The following is a 6,559-nucleotide window of genomic DNA, read 5'->3' on the forward strand; positions in this document are numbered from 1 at the left end:
AAGATTATAACTCGACGGCAAAACCCAAAAAAGCCGGCATGACCTTTGCTAAAAAAGGACATATCGAGCGCCTGAAATTTGCCGAAACAGAAATTAATCAACACTCTGGCAAAACATAGGCCATTTATCGATGGTCATTGCATTTCAATGGTTCGAAATATGAAAAAACATTTGAAAATATATTTTATATAATCCTAACACTAAATAAACTAGTTTTATTAACTACTTACTAAGTAAATTAGTTTTATTAACTACTTATTAAATAAACTAGTTCTATTAAGCACTTACTATAAATAAACTAGTTCTATTAAGCACTTACTAAATAAACTAGTTCTATTAAGCACTTAATATAAATAAACTAGTTATATTAATCACTTACTAAATAAACTATTTCTATTAAACACTTGCTAAAAAATCTATTACCCTAGTTCTACCCTAAATTTTCTTCCATTTTATTCAAAACACCTAAAATAGTCAAAAAATATTCTATTAAAAAACCTACAGTCTACGATGTCTACATTCTAAAATCTACATTTAAATTACCTACGATTTGCAAGAACATGGACAAGGGAGGGAGGGAGGAGAGAGGAGGGGGAGGGGCCGGCCGGAGGAGGAGGGGGAGGGCCGGCCGGAGGAGGAGGGAGGAGCGGTGATAGGAGGAGGAGGGAGGGGCGGTGGGAGGAGGGCTACCTGCGAAGGAGGGAGGAGGGGGCGGCCGCAAGCGGAGGGAGGAGGGCGTGGTGGGAGGAGGAGGGGCGGAAGGAGGGAGTACCTCATTGGCGGACGGATGACGGCGACGAACCATGGCAAGGGGGAGGGGGACGAACGACGACGGTTATCGGCACAGGCGAGAGTGACTGAGAGGGAGAGTGAGTGAGAGAGAGGGTCGGCCGCGTGGGGATAAGGTAGGGTTAGTAGTGGCGCGGGTACGAAAAATCGCTACAGCTAAGGAGAATAGCAGTAGCGCTCGGAGGGGATGAGCGCTACTGCTAAGTTGGACTAGCAGTAGCGCTTTACTATTAAAAGCGCTACTGCTAAGTGTAAGCACGCAAAAATACATTGTTTGTCAATGCAAAAATACGTTGGCCATCAATGATCTTTTTATGTACAATCTGAATTATCAATATGAGTCCTTTCTGGTAGGAACCGGAGAAGACTCATATTGCGGCCACAAATTCTACACATAGAGTTCAGTGAAGACCAAGTGGTTGTGATAGTTTGAGAAGTAACATATTTAAAGTGGTAAATAGCCTGCTCGCGGGGCGAGGTGGGACTAAACTTGTGGGCTGAACTAGCAGTAGCGAGTTTTATAGAAGTGCGCTGCTGCTAACATCTATAGCAGTAGCGCGGTACGCTGTATGGCACTATTGCTATAACTAGCTGGACGACGAGGTCATGGCAATTAGAGCAGTAGCGCGGTTTAGAGATGACGCACTACTGCTATTTTTCTTTCAGCAGCGCGTTCTTCTGGCATGCGTTGCTGCTAAATAGCAATAGCGTCGTATTTTGAAGAGCGCTGCTGGTAATATTCTGTGTATAAGGTTTCCCTAGTAGTGAATGGTTGTGATAGTTTGAGAAATAACATATTTAAGATGGTAAAATCCCTGTTAGCGGAGTGAGGTGGGACTAAAAAACCGCTGCAGAAAGAATCAACTAAAAACCTCTAATACCGGTTTGTGGCATGAACCGGTACTAAAGGTGCTGGTGGGGCCCCAGCCTGACCATAGTGTGCCATAGCCTCTTTAGTACCGGTACTAAAGGTTCGCCACGAACCGGTACTAATGATCTCCGCCCGCCTAGCCATTGGAACCGACACTAATGGTCACATTAGTTCCGGTTCAGTTACAAACCGGGACTAATGTGCTTCACATTAGGCCCTTTTTCTACTAGTGGTTGTTTTCCTAAAACAACAGTTATAAATAATAATCAAATAATCAAACTTTGATTAGACCTAATGTTAGTGTATCATAGTTATAACAACTGAAATAGTCATATTATACGCATGGTAGTGAACTGAACCTCAAGTCCACTATAGTTTGGTTTCCTGTTCACACGACTTCCCCTCTGAAGTCTCTTTGTTTTAACATGTACAGGATTCAGTTTCAAGAGGCGGTGGGGAACTTATAAATTTGCAACACAAATCTGTTGAGATGTGTAGATTGAATACTCTGCTTACTGTAATAATTTTATTTACCGTAGAATTTGTGGAAAAGAAGAACATCATCTTACTATGGCTGGGTTATTGCGAACCGTAGTTTTGTCCCACAATTTAGTTGGAAAGCCGCTAGGTGGCAAATAGAGAAAGTGTAATAAGCTGTAACACAAAGAGAAGGGATTGCGGGTTGCTGTGGGGTTGGATATATCTTTGGACAAACCTCTCCACTGTACAGCTGCATGTGGAGCATTTTTCATTGGATACTTGAGGCTGCATATTTACAAATTTTATCTAGATACTTGAGGCTATTTATATCCCAAAACCAGTAGGGCCTGGTTTACTTATGAAACTTGTTGCCCGAGAGGAGTGTTTCAAGAGATGTCAGGTTTGAGAGCCGAAGAGAGTTAGGGATACTTGAGGCTCCACAGTGGGCTGGCTGTGATCTCCAACTCCAGCGTCTCTCTTCTCTGAATGATTCTGAACTCCGGTGTCTCTCTTCTTTCATCTGATGCGAATTCATATAGTATATAGAGGTAAAAAGAACTCTCTTCTTTCATCTGATGCGAATTCATATAGTATATATAGAGGTAAAAAGAAAAAGTAGCAAAAATAATGGCTTCGCCCGGGTTTGAACCGGAGACCTTCAGTGTGTTAGACTGACGTGATAACCAACTACACCACAAAACCATGCTGATATTTCTCCTATTTAGCACATATTGGAGACAAGGCTGATCTAATTGTTGACACGAGAGCTTTTCTACACACTTGCTTCTTCTTTTTCCGTGAGCATGTATATTTGTTTCTTTAAGTGGTCAACATTAGAATGCATTCTATGGTTCATATATTCATATCACATGCTTCTTAGAGTCTACAATTTTTCTACCATATCTACCCGAAAGTATGATTCAGTACATATGACACATGCTTGTAATGATTTGGGACGAGTTGGCAAAAGAAACAAAAACTGAGATAAATTTCACTTTTACCCCATGTTTCACGTTTATGATAGATTTTACCCATTTTTTGAAAGAATCTCAATTTACACCCCCATTGATGCACTTTGTGCCACATTTTTCCCTCTGCCAATTTTTTTCCAATTTTGTGCTGACTTGGCATGCCGTGTAGGCAGTTTGTTAATTTGTCCTGATTTTCATTCTGGGTTTATTTTTTGGGAAAAGCTTATCATCACCTGGTGGATCACAGCAGCAGCGTCCGCCACCTTCAATGCATGACACGTGTTCAGTGAGGGCTCGTATACCGTCCTTCATTGAACGCCCTTTTGCAACAGAGGCTATGTTTCTGAAAATATGTGATGTTGCAATAGCTTATGACGGATCTATGTTTTACAACAAAACCTCGGTCATGAAAATTTTCTGCAACCAGACCTCAGTTGCAAAAAAAAATTGCAACAAGATCTCAGTTGCAAAAAAATTTGCAACAAAACATCTGCCACAAAAAATTTCTGAAACAAGATCTATATTTCAGAAATAATTCTGCAACAAGGCTTGTGTTGCGGTAGTGAAAGCGCGCTCAGCTCAGCTTGATGCGGCAAATCGGATGGCTCGCGACCCGGCTGATCTTTTTAAAAGATCAGCCGGCGGATGCGTAGCACGCCCTTTATTTTTTTTGGCGTCGAACGGGTTTGCTCTCGGTTTCCCACTTAGTCACATTCTTTTATAACCCAACTTTATAAATAAAGCCAACCAACCAGTTCACAACAGACAAAGTTAAGAGGGTAACACAGCCAATAGACCAGGTCGCTAAACAGCCATAGCAGATAGAACAACAAAGTTTATGGTGCGCAGGCTAACAACCTTACAACCAAAAGCGTAATGCGTGAATAACAACAACACGACAACTGCGAAGAAGGAGCCTGCACTCTGGGAGACAGGAAGCTTACTGCAGATTTATCCCGCGAGATCAACACAACTCCATGGCGTCGATGTCGCGGCACTTAACCAATGACTTCCAGTGTTGCATTAGGATTAAAGATTTGAAAATAATGTCAACAAGTTTAGACGGGAACACATGCTCAATAGTAAATTTATCCTAGCTGTCCAAAGGGCGCAACTGGCAGCAGCGCAACCAAACCAGGACTGGCGTCTCTCTGACCAGACAATGAATTGACAAACGGCAGAAGCTGAGAGAAGGATCGAGGTGACCAGCTAACATCTAGCCATGACCAGATCGATGTACCTCTAGATCAAGGACGTGAAGTCACAAGGAAAAATAGTATGGTCAGCATCGTCCACCCGAGAACAAAGAGAGCAATGAGCCGAAGCCCTGCCATTACATTTTTACATTTTCTAATCTGATCCGCAGCTGGCAACTTGCCACGAATAGCTTCCTAGAGAAAGATTTTGATTTTCAATGAACACGAGCGCACCAAATGGCATTAAACTTGGAAGAAGAAGAGCCAGTGATCATACGCTGATATAAAGACTTAACCGAAAACAAGCTAGAGGAAGTATGGGGCCAAATCACCGAATCCAACACCTCCCAGAGTGAAGGGAAGATGGCAGCGAGACGATGCCAGTCTTCCAACACTACAAGAGATAAGAAACCATGAAAGCCCAAGTCCGAATTATTACTAGCCAAATCCGATGTGGAATTATTACTAGCCAAATCAAGCAGCACACAAGCTTCCCAAGGATACAGAGCACATGAGCCAAGAGGAAGAGGAAGCGCCATGAGGAAGTGCGCCGCCTCCAACCGTTCCTCCTCCAATGCCCGATGATCCTTACCCTTTTCCTCCTTGCATACTCTTGAAAATACCATAATGCATAGAATTTGCATCCTACGGTAAAGAATGCACACATACACTTTTGTTGCCTAGTCGGTGGCTTCAATCTTACTGTTGTATAACTTTGTAAGGTCTTGTGTGAATAATTAATAAAATTGCTGTATGCATCGTTTAGATGCAGAGGCCGGGGGTCCTCCTCCATTTAAAAAAAAACAAGCAGGCAATTAGCGGCGAGGAACAACAACTTCAAAGCACACCCAGACCCAGCCAGCGTACACAGATGCCTATTAATCTATTTAAGGCCCAAAAAACTCAGAATTAAGCATGGCGAAATCTTCCATTCTCGGCTCGATTACGATGAATCAGTTTCAGGTCAAGCTGTTTTGACGAGATCTTCTAAAAGACAGATAAAGAGAAGATGTTGCTTAACTTTATTTAAATAGTGCCGCTGCCTAATTAAGGCATGAAACAGGCCGTTTGGTCTAGTGGTACGATTCTCGCTTCGGGTGCGAGAGGTCCCGAGTTCGATTCTCGGAACGCCCCTCTTTTTTCTTGTCAGGGTTTGGTGTGGGCTGGGCTTTTCTACGAGCTGGAGCGCATGCACAGCACCTCAGAAAAAAAAGCAGATAGGCTGTTCTTTCTCAAAAAAAAAACATATAGGCTGTTGGGCTAACTGTCCTAATTATCAATCAACCGCGGAAAACTCAGAATTAAACATATAAGCAGATAGGCTGTTCATCTTAGAGCCAGTCGCCGGAGAAGAAAAAAAAAGATAAAAGCGCTCCAGCGGGAAGATGGTCAGTTGACAGAAGATATAACAGAGATGGAAGCCTTAATGACTTCCTTTTAGTGATCTCGACAGTACCGCGTAAGGTGACACAGGGCATGAACGAGATCCTTAATGCTCCTTATTCAGACAAGGAGGTTAAGACGGCACTTTTCCAGATGTTCCCCACGAAGTCGCTCGGTCTGGATGGGTTCCCAGCACACTTTTTCCAGCGCCACTGGGAGATCTGCGGAGATGACGTCACAAGAGCAGTGTTGAGGATAGTGGAAGGCACTGAGTCCGCAGCCAGCATCAATGAAACAATCCTAGTACTGATCCTTAAGGTAAAAAATCCCACACTGCTAACTCAGTTCCGGCCGATAAGTTTGTGTAATGTTTTATACAAGATTGCCTCCAAGGTGATATCAAATCGGCTTAAGTTAATCTTACCGGATATAATTTCTGAGGAGCAGTCAGCTTTTGTGCTTGGGAGATTAATTATAGACAACATCATCATGGCGTATGAATGCCTACATTTTATGAAGAGAAACAAAGCAAAAAAGCACCAGTCTTGCGCACTGAAGCCGGATATGGCGAAAGCCTATGACAGGGTCGAGTGGGAATATCTAAGGGCAATTATGGTGAAACTTGGCTTCACAGAAAGATGGATAAATATTGTCATGGACCTGGTAACTACGGTGAAGTTTTCTGTCCAGTTTAATGGTAAGAAACTTGATGAATTTATGCCTACACGTGGAATGAGACAAGGGGACCCAATATCTCCATACCTATTCTTAATAGCAGCAGAGGGCCTTTCGTGCCTCTTAAAATTCGGAGACGAGTCATCAAATTTGAGTGGCCTACAGGTGGCACCTACGGCGCCATCAGTTAACCA

General features: G+C 42.9%; 2 non-coding genes across 2 annotated transcripts; one reads left to right on the forward strand and one right to left on the reverse strand.

Annotated features, from left to right (window-relative positions):
- Window positions 1–2,768: 2,768 nt before the first annotated feature.
- Window positions 2,769–2,842, reverse strand: TRNAV-AAC (transfer RNA valine (anticodon AAC)). The gene has a single exon. It is a non-coding gene; the product is annotated as a tRNA-Val (tRNA).
- Window positions 2,843–5,369: 2,527 nt separating this feature from the next.
- Window positions 5,370–5,441, forward strand: TRNAP-CGG (transfer RNA proline (anticodon CGG)). The gene has a single exon. It is a non-coding gene; the product is annotated as a tRNA-Pro (tRNA).
- Window positions 5,442–6,559: the final 1,118 nt, after the last annotated feature.

This window comes from Triticum aestivum, chromosome 6A (assembly GCF_018294505.1).
Source record: "Triticum aestivum cultivar Chinese Spring chromosome 6A, IWGSC CS RefSeq v2.1, whole genome shotgun sequence".
NCBI classification, from domain to species: domain Eukaryota; kingdom Viridiplantae; phylum Streptophyta; class Magnoliopsida; order Poales; family Poaceae; genus Triticum; species Triticum aestivum.